Below are 12,503 nucleotides of genomic sequence, written 5' to 3'. Positions count from 1 at the left end.
GTTTGAAATCAGAACGTGTAATACCTCCAGCTTTGTTCTTCTTCCTCAAGATTGTTTTGGCTATTCAGGGTCTTTTGTGTTTCCATAAAAATTTTAGAATTATTTGTTCCAATTTTGTGAAAAATATCACTGGAATTTTAATAGGGATTGGATTGAATCTGTAGATTGTCTTGGGGAGTATGGTTATTTTAACAATTTTAATTCTCCCAATGGTAAAATATATCTTTCCATTTGTGTCATATTAAATTTTTTCATTAATATCTTATAGTTTTCCAAGTACAGGTCTTTTACCTCCTTGGTTAGATTTATTCTTAAGATATTTTATTCTTTTGAATCAATTATAAATGGAATTGTTTCCTTAATTTCTCTTTCTGATAGCTTGTCATTAGTGTATAGAAATGCAACAGATTTCTGTATATTAATTTTGTATCCTGCAACTTTACTGAATTCACTGATGAGCTCTAGTGTTTTGTTTTGGTTTTTTGGTGGTGGCTTTGGGATTTTCTATGTATAGTATCATGTCATCTGTAAACACTGACAGTTTTACTTCTTCCTTTTCCACTTGGATTCTTTTCCTTGTCTGAAAAAGACTGTGGCTAGGATTTCTAATACTATGTTGAATAAAAGGGGTGACAGTGGGCAGCCTTATCCTGTTCTTGATTGTAGAAGAAATACTTTCAACTTTTGACCTTTGAGTATGATTTTAGCTATGAGCTTGTTGTATATGGCCTCTATTATGTTGAGGTATGTTCCCTCTACACCCACTTTATTGAGTTTTTTTCATAAATGGGTGCTGAATTTTGTCAAAAGCTTTTTCTGATCTATCAAAATAATCATATGAGTTTTAAATTTTTTTATTTATTTATTGTTTATTTATTTATTTTTGGCTGCATTGGGTCTTTGTTGCTGTGCGTGGGATTTCTCTAGTTGTGGCAAGCGGGGGCTACTCTTCATTGCAGTGCACAGGCTTCTCATTGCACTGGCTTCTCTTGTTGTGGAGCACAGGCTCTAGGCGCTCAGGCTTCAGTAGTCATGGAACATGGGCTCAGTAGTTGTGGCTCGCGGGCTCTAGAGTGCAGGCTCAGTAGTTGTGGCACATGGGCTTAGTTGCTCTGTGGCATGTGGGATTTTCCCAGACCAGGCCTTGAACTCATGCCCCCTGCACTGGCAGGCAGATTCTTAACCACTGCACCACCCAGGAAGTCCCAATCATATGATTTTTATTTTCAATTTATTAAAGTGGTATATCACATTGATTGATTTGCAGATACTGAACTCTCCTTGCATCCCTGGGATAAATCTTGCTTGAGCATAATGTATGATCCTGTTAATGTATTATTGAATTCAGTGTGCTAATATTTGTTGAGGATTTTTGCAACTATGCTCATCAGTAATTTTGGCCTGTAATATCCTCTTTTTTTGTGGTGTCTTTGTCCGGTTTTGGTATCAGGGTGATGCTGGACTCATAAAATGGGTTTTTAAATTTTGGGGGCAGAGTTTAAGAAGGATAGGCATTAACTCTTCTTTAAATATTTGGTAGAATTTACCTGTGAACCTGTCCAATCCTGGACTTTTTTCATTGAAAGTTTTTTTTTTTTCTGATTCATTTTCATTACTGGTAATTGGTCTGTTCATATTTTGTATTTCTTCCTGACTCAGTCTTGGGAAATTGTACATTTCTAGGAATTTATTCACTTCTTCTAGGTTTTCCATTTTATTGACATATTATTGTTTGTAGTAATCTCTTATGATCCTTTGTATTCCTGTGGTGTAGGTTGGAACTTCTCTTCACTTCTGATTTTATTGATTTGGGCCCTCTCTCTTTTTTTCTTGATCAGTCTAACTAAAAGTTTATCAATTTTGCTTATCTTTTCAAAGAACCATCTCTTAGTTTCATTGATCTTTCCTAGTGTTTTATTTTTAAGTCTCTATTTCATTTATTTCTGCTCTGGTCCTTATTATTTTTTTCCTCTTATGTTGTTTGTTCTTATTTTTCTAGTTCCTTTAGATGTAAGGTTAGGTTGTTTGTTTTGAGATATTCCTTCTTTCTGAAGTAGGCCTGTATCACTATAAACTTCCCTCTTAGAACTGTTTTTGCTGTGTCCCATAGATTTTGAATCATTGTGTTTCCATTTTCATTTGTCTCCAGGTATTGCTTAATTGCTCTCTGATTTCTCTTATTGCTCTCTGATTTCTTCAGTGACCCATTGGTTGTTTAGTAGCATATTGTTTAGCTTCCACGTGTTTGTGTTTTTTGCAGGGTTTTGTTTTGGTTTTGGTTTGGGTAGTTGATTTCTAGTCTTATACACTGTGGTCAGAAAAGACGCTTGATATGATTTCAATTTCTTAAACTTGTAGACTCGTTTGTGTCCTAGCATATGATCTATCTTAGAGAATGTTCCATGTGCACTTGCAAAGAGTGTGTATTCTGCTGCTTTCAGAAGGAATGCTCTCTCTATATATATCTGTTGATTCCATTGGTCTAATGTGTCACTTAAAGCCATTGTTTCCTTATTGATATTCTGTCTGGATGATCTGTCCATTGATGTAAGTGAGGTGTTAAAATCCCCTACTATTATTATGTTACTGTCAATTTCACCCTTTATGTTTGTTAATATTTGCTTTATGTGTTTAGCTGTTTCTATGTTGGGTGCATATATGTTTACAATTGTTATTTCTTGTTGGATTGATCCATTTATCAGTCTATAATATCCTTCTTTGTCTCTCGTTACAGTCTTTGCTCTAAAGTCTATCTGTCTGATATAAGTATTGCTACCCCAGCTTTCTTTTTGTTTCCATTTGCAGTGAACACCTGTTTTATGCCCTCACTTTCAGTCTGTGTGTGTCTTAGATCTGAAGCTAGTCTCTTATAGACAGCACATATAGAGAGTTTTTTTTTAAATCTGTCAGTCACTCTATGTCTTTTGATTGGGGTATTTAGTCCATTTACATTTAAAGCAATTATTAATACATATGTACTTATTAACATTTTGTTGGATGTTTTCTGGTTGTCTTGGTAGTTCTTTTTTGTTGATTTCTTCTTTTGTTCTCTTCCTTTGTGATTTGATTACTATCTTTACTGTTATGTTTGGATTCATTTCTCTCTTACTTATGTGCATCTATTTTAATTTTTTGGTCTGTGGTTACCATGAAGTATAATATATAACAACTTTTATATATATGTGAATAAGTTGATGATCTTAAGTTTGAACACATTCTACCAACCCTGCATTTTTATGTGCCCCCACCACATTTAATGTTTTTGACATCATATTGTCCATCTTTTTGTTTTTTGTATCCCTTAACTACTTATTGTGGATATAGATGATTTTACTACTTTTGTCTTTTGACATTCCCACTAGCTTTTATAAGTGGTTGACCTTTACTCTATGTTTGCCTTTACCAATGAGATTTTTCCTTTCATAATTTTCATATTTCTAGTTGTGGTCTTTTCTTTTCCATTTAGAGAAGTCCCTTTTATGTTTCTTGTAAACTAGGTTTAGTGCTACTGAACTCTTTTAGCTTTTGCTTGTCTGTAAAACTCTTTATCTCTCATTGAAATCTGAATGATAGCCTTGCCAGGTAGAGTACTGGTTGTAGGTTTTTTTTTGTTTTCATCACTTTAAATATATCATGCCACTTTTTTCTGACCTAAAAAGTTTCTGCTAAAAAGTCAGCTGATAGTTTTATTGGAGTTCCCTTGTACACAGAAATGATGGTTTTAAGATTATAATTAATAATCTTAATTATTATTAAGTCACCTGTCCTTTGCTGCTTTAAGATGCTTTATCTTTAATTTTTGCCATCTTAATTACAATGTGTCTTGGTGTGGTCCTCTTTGGGTTCATCTTGTTTGGGAATCTCTATGCTTCTCGGACTTAGATATCTGTTTTCTTTCTCAGGTTAGGGAAGTTTTCAGCTACTATTTCTTCAATTATGTTCTCTGTCCCTTTCTTTCTCTCTTCTTTCTGGGACCCCTATAATGTGAATATTAATACACTGATGTTGTCCCCGAGGTCTCTTAAACTATCCTCATTTTTTAAAAATTCATTTTTCTTGGTTCAGACTTCCAGGGAAGATGGCGGAAGAGTAAGACGCGGAGATCACATTCCTCCCCACAGATACACCAGAAATACAGCTACACGTGGAACAACTCCTACAGAACACATACTGAACGCTGGCCGAAGACCTCAAACCTCCCAAAAGGCAAGAAACTCCCCACATACCTGGGTAGGGCAAAGCGGAGGGATTCCCGCACAGAGGATCAGTGTCAACCAGCACTCAGCAGCCCGAGAGGCTTATCTGCTCGCCCGCCGGGGCGGGCAGTGCTGGGAGCTGAGGCTTGGACTTCAGTCGGAACACAGGGAGAGGACTGGGGCTGGTGGCATGAACACAGCCTGAAGGTGCTAATGCGCCACAGCTAGCCAGGAAGGAGTCCGGGGAAAAGTCTGGACCTGCCGAAGAGGCAAGAGACTTTTTCTTCCCTCTTGGTTTCCTGGTGCGCAAGGAGAGGGGATTAAGAGTGCTGCTTAAAGGAGCTCCAGAGACGGGCGTGAGCCGCAGCTGAAAGTGCAGACCCCAGAGACGGGTGTGGGACGCTGGGGCTGCTGCCACCGCCACGAGGCCTGTGTGTGAGCGCAGGCCACTGTCCACACCCCACTTCAGGGGAGCCTGTGCAGCCCGTCACTGCCAGGGTCCCGGGATCCAGGGACGGCTTCCCTGGGAGAACGCACGGCGCGCCTTGGGCTGGTGCAACATCATGCCGGCCTCTGCCGCTGAAGGCTCGCTCCGCACTCCATGCCCCTCCCTCCCTCCCTCCCGGCCTGAGTGAGCCAGAGTCCCCAAAGCGGCTGCTCCTTTAACCCTGTCCTGTCTGAGCGAAGAACAGACGCCCTCAGGCGACATACACAGAGAGGCGGGGCCAAATCCAGAGCGGAGACCCGGGAGCTGTGAGAACAAAGAAGAGAAAGGGAAATCTCTCCCAGCAGCCTCAGAAGCAGTGGATTAAAGCTCCACAATCAACTTGATGTAGCCTGCATCTGTGGAATACATGAATAGACAACAAATCATCCCAAATTGAGGAGCCAGGAGTCAGTGCTGTGCCTCTGAGGTGGGACAGCCAACTTCAGGACACTGGTCCACAAGAGACCTCCCAGCTCCACATAATATCAAACGGCGAAAATCTTCCAGAGATCTCCATCTCAACACCAGCACCCAGCTTCACTCAACGACCAGCAAGCCATAGTGCTGGACACCCTATGCCAAACAACTAGCAAGACAGGAACACAACGCCACCCATTAGCAGAGAGGCTGCCTAAAATCATAAAAAGTCCGCAGACACCCCAAAACACACCACCAGACGTGGACCTGCCCACCAGAAAGACAAGATCCAGCCTCATCCACCAGAACACAGGCACTAGTCCCCTCCACCAGGAAGCCTACACAACCCACTGAACCAACCTTAGCCACTGGGGACAGACACCAAAAACAACGGGAACTACGAACCTGCAGCCTGCAAAAAGGAGACCCCAAACACAGTAAGATAAGCAAAATGAGAAGACAGAAAAATACACAGCAGGAGAAGGAGCAAGATAAAAACCCACCAGACCTAACAAATGAAGAGGAAATAGGCAGTCTACCTGAAAAAGAATTCAGAATAATGATAGTAAAGATGATCCAAAATCTTGGAAATAGAATAAACAAAATGCAGGAAACAGTTAACAAGGGGAGCCCGGAGGAAGATGGCGGAAGAGTAAGACGCGGAGATCACCTTCCTCCCCACAGATACATCAGAAATTCATCTACACGTGGAACAACTCCTACAGAACACCTACCGAACGCTGACAGAAGACCTCAGACCCCCCAAAAGGCAAGAAACTCCCCACATACCTGGGTAGGGCAAAAGAAAAAAAGAATAAACAGAGACAATAGGATAGGGACGGGACCTGCACCAGTGGGAGGGAGCCGTGAAGGAGGGAAGGTTTCTACACACTACAAGCCCCTTCGCGGGCGGAGACTGCAGGTGGCGGAGGGGGAAAGCTTCGGAGTAGCGGAGGAGAGCACAGCAACAGGGGTGCGGAGGGCAAAGCGGAGAAATTCTGGCACAGAGGACCGGTGCCCTCAGGCACACACCAGCCCGAGAGGCTTGCCTGCTCGGCCGCCGTGGCGGGCGGGGCTGGGAGCTGAGGCTCGGGTATCGGCTTTCAGTCGGAGCGCAGGGAGAGGACTGGGGCTGGCGGCAGGAAGAGAGCCTGAAGGGGTTAGTGCACCACGGCTAGCCCGGAGGGAGTCCGGGGAAAGGGTCTGGAGCTGCTGAAGAGGCAAGAGACTTTTTTCCCTTTTGTTTCCTTGTGCGCGAGGAGAGGGCATTAAGAGGGCTGCTTGGGGAAGCGCCGGAGACAGGCGCGAGCCGTGGATACGGCGCGGACCTCGGAGACGGGCGTGGGCCGCCGCCGCCGCCGCCGCCGCGGGGCCTGTGTGCGAGCGCGGGTCACTGTCCGCCCCGCCTTCCGGGGGGCCTGTGCACCCCGCCACTGCCGGGGTCCCGAGACCCGGGGACGGCTTTCCCGGGAAAGCGCACGGAGCGCCACGGGCTGCTGCAATGTCACGCCGGCCTCTGCCGCCGCAGGCCCGCCCCACACTGTGCGCCCCTCCCTCCCCTCTACCTGAGTGAGCCAGAGCCTCCGAATCAGCGGCTCCTTTAAACCCGTCTTGTCTGAGAGAAGAACGGACACCCTCCGGCGACCTACGCGCAGAGGCGGGGCCCGGTCCAAGGCTGAGACCCGGGAGCTGTGAGAGCAGAGACAGGGAAATCTCTCTGTGCAGCCTCGGAGGCAGCGGATTAAAGCTCCACGGTCCATTTGATGTGCCCTGCGTCTGTGGAGTGCATGAATGGACAGCGAATCATCCCAAATTGAGGAAGTGGACTTTGAGGACAAGATTTAAGACTTTCCCCACTTTTCCTCTTTTTACAACGAATTATTCCAAATTAAGGAGGTGGACATAGAGAGCAAGATTTCAGACTTCTCGCCCTTTTCCTCTTTTTACAACGAATTATCCCAAATTGAGGAGGTGGACTTGGAGAGCAAGATTTTTTATTTTTCCCCCTGCTCTCTTTTTGTGAATGTGTATGTGTAATCTTCTGTGTAAGATTCTCTCTGTATAGCTTTGCTTCCACCATATGTTCCAGGGTTCTATCGGTCCGTTTTTTTTTTCAATAATTACTTTCTAATTTTAATAACGCTACTATATTTCATCCTTTATTCTATTTTACTTTACCTGCTCCTTCTTTTTTTCCTACCTTCCCTTCCTCCCTCCCTCCCTTCGCTCCTCCTTTCCTTCTTTCTTTTTCTTTCCTCCCTCCCTCCCTTCCACCCTTCTTCTTTCCACTTTCTTTTTCTTTCCTTCCTCCCTCCCTCCCTCCTGTCTTTCTTTCTTTCTTTCCTTCCTCCCTCCCTCCCTCCTTTCTTTCCTTCTTTCTTTCCATCCTTCCTCCCTCCCTCCCTCCTTTCTTTCTTTCTTCCTTCCTTTCTTCCCTTCTTCCTTTCTTTCCCTCTCTCTTTCTTTCTTCTACTAATTCTTTCTTTCTACTTTTTCTCCCTGTTATTCTGAGCCGGGTGGATGAAAGGCTCTTGGTGCGGCAGCCAGCAGCCACTGCTGTGCCTCTGAAGTGGGAGAGCCAACTGCAGGACACAGGTCCACAAGAGACCTCCCAGCTCCACATAATATCAAGCAGCGAAAATCTCCCAGAGATCTCCACCCCAACACCAGCACCCAGCTTCAGTCAATGACCAGCAAGCTACAGTGCTGGTCACCCTATGCCAAGCAACTAGCAAGGCAGGAACACAACCCCACCCATTAGCAGAGAGGCTACCTAAAAACATAATAAGGCCATAGGCACCCCAAAACACACAACCAGACGTGGACCTGTCCACCAGAAAGACAAGATTGAGCCTCAACCACCAGAACACAGGCATTAGTCCCCCCCACCAGGAAGCCTACACAACCTACTGAAACAACCTTAGCCACTGGGGTCAAACACCAAAAACAACGGGAACTATGAATCTGCAGCCTGCAAAAAGGAGACCCCAAACACAGTAACATAAGCAAAATGAGAAGACAGAAAAACACACAGCAGGTGAAGGAGCAAGATGAAAACCTACCAGACCTAACAAATGAAGAGGTAATAGGCAGTCTACCTGAAAAAGAATTCAGAATAATGATAGTAAAGCTGATCCAAGATTCTATTTCCAAGATCCATAATCTTGGAAATAGAATAGACAAAATGCAAGAAACAGTTAACAAGGACCTAGAAGAACTAAAGATGAATCAAGCATCGATTAAAAACACAATAAATGAAATGAAAAATACTCTAGATGGGATCAATAGCAGAATAACTGAGGCAGAAGAACGGATAAGTGAGGTGGAAGATAAAATAGTGGAAATAACTGATGCAGAGCAAAATAAAGAAAAAAGAATGAAAAGAACAGAGGACAGTCTCAGAGACCTCTGGGACAACATTAAACGCACCAACATTCGAATTATAGGGGTTCCAGAAGAAGAAGAGAAAAAGAAAGGGACTGAGAAAATATTTGAAGAGATTATAGTTGAAAACTTCCCCAATATGGAAAAGGAAATAGTTAATCAAGTCCAGGAGGCACAGAGAGTCCCATACAGAATAAATCCAAGGAGAAATACACCAAGACACATATTAATCAAACTGTCAAAAATTAAACACAAAGAAATCATATTAAAAGCAGCAAGGGAAAAACAACAAATAACACACAAGGGAATCCCCATCAGGTTAACAGCTGATCTCTCAGCAGAAACTCTACAAGCCATAAGGGAGGGGCAGGACATAATTAAAGTGATGAAGGAGAGAAACCTGCAACCAAGATTACTCTACCCAGCAAGGATCTCATTCAGATTTGATGGAGAAATTAAAACCTTTACAGACAAGCAAAAGCTGAGAGAGTTCAGCACCACCAAACCAGCTTTACAACAAATGCTAAAGGAACTTCTCTAGGCAAGAAACACAACAGAAATAAAAGACCTACAATAACGAACCCAAAGCAATTAAGGAAATGGGAATAGGAACATACATATCAATAATTACCTTAAATGTAAATGGACTAAATGCTCCCACCAAAAGACACAGAGTGGCTGAATGGATACAAAAACAAGACCCATATATATGCTGTCTACAAGAGACCCACTTCAGACCTAGAGACACATACAGATTGAAAGTAAGGGGATGGAAAAAGATATTCCATGCAAATGGAAACCAAAAGAAAGCTGGAGTAGCAATTCTTATATCAGACAAAATAGACTTTAAAATAAAGACTATTAGAAGAGACAAAGAAGGACACTACATAATGATAAAGGGATCAATCCAAGAAGAAGATATAACAATTGTAAATATTTATGCACCCAACATAGGAGCACCTCAATACATAAGGCAAATACTAACAGCCATAAAAGGGGAAATCGACAGTAACACAATCATAGTAGGGGACTTTAACACCCCACTTTCACCAATGGACAGATCATCCAAAATGAAAAGAAATAAGGAAACACAAGCTTTAAATGATACATTAAACAAGATGGACTTAGTTAATATTTATAGTACATTCCATCCAAAAACAACAGAATACACATTTTTCTCAAGTGCTCATGGAACATTCTCCAGGATAGATCATATCTAGGGTCACAAATCAAGCCTTGGTAAATTTAAGAAAATTGAAATTGTATCAAGTATCTTTTCCGACCACAATGCTATGAGACTAGACATCAATTACAGGAAAAGATCTGTAAAAAATACAAACACATGGAGGCTAAACAATACAGTACTCAATAACGAAGTGATCACTGAAGAAATCAAAGAGGAAATTAAAAAATACCTAGAAACAAATGACAATGGAGACACGACGACCCCAAACCTATGGGACGCAGCAAAAGCAGTTCTAAGGGGGAAGTTTATAGCAATACAATCCCACCTTAAGAAACAGGAAACATCTCGAATATACAACCTAACCTTGCACCTAAAGCAATTAGAGAGAGAAGAACAAAAACACTCCAAAGTTAGTAGAAGGAAAGAAATCATAAAAATCAGACCAGAAATAAATGAAAAAGAAATGAAGGAAATGATAGCAAAGATCAATAAAACTAAAAGCTGGTTCTTTGAGAAGATAAACAAAATTGATAAACCATTAGCCAGACTCATCAAGAAAAAAAGGGAGAAGACTCAAATCAATAGAATTAGAAATGAAAAAGGAGAAGTAACAACTGACACTGCAGAAATACAAAAGATCATGAGAGATTACTACAAGCAACTCTATGCCAATAAAATGGACAATCTGGAAGAAATGGACAAATTCTTAGAAATGCACAATCTGCCAAGACTGAATCAGGAAGAAATAGAAAATATGAACAGACCAATCACAAGCACTGAAATTGAAACTGTGATTAAAAATCTTCTAACAAACAAAAGCCCAGGACCAGATGGCTTCACAGGCGAATTCTATCAAACATTTAGAGAAGAGCTAACACCCATCCTTCTCAAACTCTTCCAAAATATAGCAGAGGGAGGAACACTCCCAAACTCATTCTACGAGGCCACCATCACCTTGATACCAAAACCAGACAAGGATGTCACAAAGAAAGAAAACTACAGGCCAATATCACTGATGAACAAAGATGCAAAAATCTCAACAAAATACTAGCAAACAGAATCCAACAACACATTAAAAGGATCATACACCATGATCAAGTGGGGTTTATTCCAGGAATGCAAGGATTCTTCAATATACGCAAATCAATCAACGTGATACACCATATTAACAAATTGAAGGAGAAAAACCATATGATCATGTCAATAGATGCAGAGAAAGCTTTTGACAAAATTCAACACCCATTTGTGATAAAAATCCTGCAGAAAGTAGGCATGGAGGGAACTTTCCTCAACATAATAAAGGCCATATATGACAAACCCACAGCCAACATTGTCCTCAATGGTGAAAAACTGAAACCATTTCTACTAAGATCAGGAACAAGACAATGTTGCCCACTCTCACCACTCTTATTCAACATAGTTTTGGAAGTTTTAGCCACAGCAATCAGAGAAGAAAAAGAAATAAAAGGAATCCAAATCAGAAAAGAAGAAGTAAAGCTGTCACTGTCTGCAGATGACATGATACTATACATAGAGAATCCTAAAGATGCTACCAGAAAACTACTAGAGCTAATCAATGAATTTGGTAAAGTAGCAGGATACAAAATTAATGCACAGAAATCTCTGGCATTCCTATATAGCAATGATGTAAAATCTGAAAGTGAAACCAAGAAAACACTCCCATTGACCATTGCAACAAAAAGAATAAAATATCTAGGAATAAACCTACCTAAGGAGATAAAAGACCTGTATGCAGAAAATTATAAGACACTGATGAATGAAATTAAAGATGATACAAATAGATGGAGAGATATACCATGTTCTTGGATTGGAAGAATCAACATTGTGAAAATGACTCTACTACCCAAAGCAATCTACAGATTCAATGCAATCCCTATCAAACTACCATTGGCATTTTTCACAGAACTAGAACAAAAAATTTCACAATTTGTATGGACACACAAAAGACCCCGAATAGCCAAAGCAATCTTGAGAACGAAAAATGGAGCTGGAGGAATCAGGCTCCCTGACTTCAGACTCTACTACAAAGCTATAGTAATCAAGACAGTATGGTACTGGCACAAAAACAGAAAGATAGATCAATGGGACAGGATAGAAAGCCCAGAGATAAACCCACGCACATATGGTCACCTTATCTTTGATAAAGGAGGCAGGAATGTACAGTGGAGAAAGGACAGCCTCTTCAATAAGTGGTGCTGAGAAAACTGGACAGGGACATGTAAAAGTATGAGATTAGATTTCCCTAACACCATACACAAAAAGAAGCTCAAAATGGATTAAAGACCTAAATGTAAGGCCAGACACTATCAAACTCTTAGAGGAAAACATAGGCAGTACACTCTATGACATAAATCACAGCAAGATCCTTTTTGACCCACCTCCTAGAGAAATGGAAATAAAGACAAAAATAAACACATGGGACCTAATGAAACTCCAAAGCTTTTGCACAACAAAGGAAATCATAAACAAGACCAAAAGACAGCCCTTAGAATGGGAGAAAATATTTGCAAATGAAGCAACTGACAAAGGATTAATCTCCAAAATTTATAAGCAGCTCATGCAGCTCAATAACAAAATACAAACAACCCAATCCAAAAATGGGCAGAAGACCTAAATAGACATTTCTCCACAGAAGATATACAGACTGCCAACAAACACATGAAAGGATGCTCAACATCTTTAATCATTAGAGAAATGGAAATCAAAACTACAATGAGATATCATCTCACACCAGTCAGAATGGCCATCATCAAAAAATCTAGAAACAATAAATGCTGGAGAGGGTGTGGAAAAAAGGGAACACTCTTGCACT

General features: G+C 41.3%; 1 protein-coding gene across 1 annotated transcript in view; it reads right to left on the bottom strand.

Annotated features, from left to right (window-relative positions):
• The window catches only part of CCDC175 (coiled-coil domain containing 175), a 70,184-nt gene that overhangs the window by 34,491 nt on the left and 23,190 nt on the right, over positions 1 to 12,503 (bottom strand). The gene's annotated exons all lie outside the window — the stretch shown is intronic.

The sequence above is a fragment of the Mesoplodon densirostris genome, chromosome 4 (genome assembly GCF_025265405.1).
Source record: "Mesoplodon densirostris isolate mMesDen1 chromosome 4, mMesDen1 primary haplotype, whole genome shotgun sequence".
Classification (NCBI taxonomy): Eukaryota; Metazoa; Chordata; class Mammalia; order Artiodactyla; family Ziphiidae; genus Mesoplodon; species Mesoplodon densirostris.
The sequence above is the reverse complement of the archived record's forward strand: the minus strand, read 5'-3'. Positions and strand labels throughout refer to the sequence as shown.